We start from the raw sequence: 200 nt of genomic DNA, 5'->3' as shown, positions 1-200 counted from the left end.
CAGAAGAACCTCCCTTACCCCTCTGCAATACACTATATAAAGGCACCTCACTCACTCTAAACCCTTCACGTCTCGCACTTCCCCGCGTCACTGCTTACTCCCACCTCCACCTCCACCTCAACTAACAACCCCCTGCCCTGCCAGCGCCTCAAATCTGCCCTCTGGCTCCACATCGGCCGCAGATCGGAAGAGCACACGTC

Source organism: Endocarpon pusillum (assembly GCF_000464535.1).
Source record: "Endocarpon pusillum Z07020 unplaced genomic scaffold scaffold7306, whole genome shotgun sequence".
NCBI lineage: Eukaryota > Fungi > Ascomycota > Eurotiomycetes > Verrucariales > Verrucariaceae > Endocarpon > Endocarpon pusillum.
The sequence above is the reverse complement of the archived record's forward strand: the minus strand, read 5'-3'. Positions refer to the sequence as shown.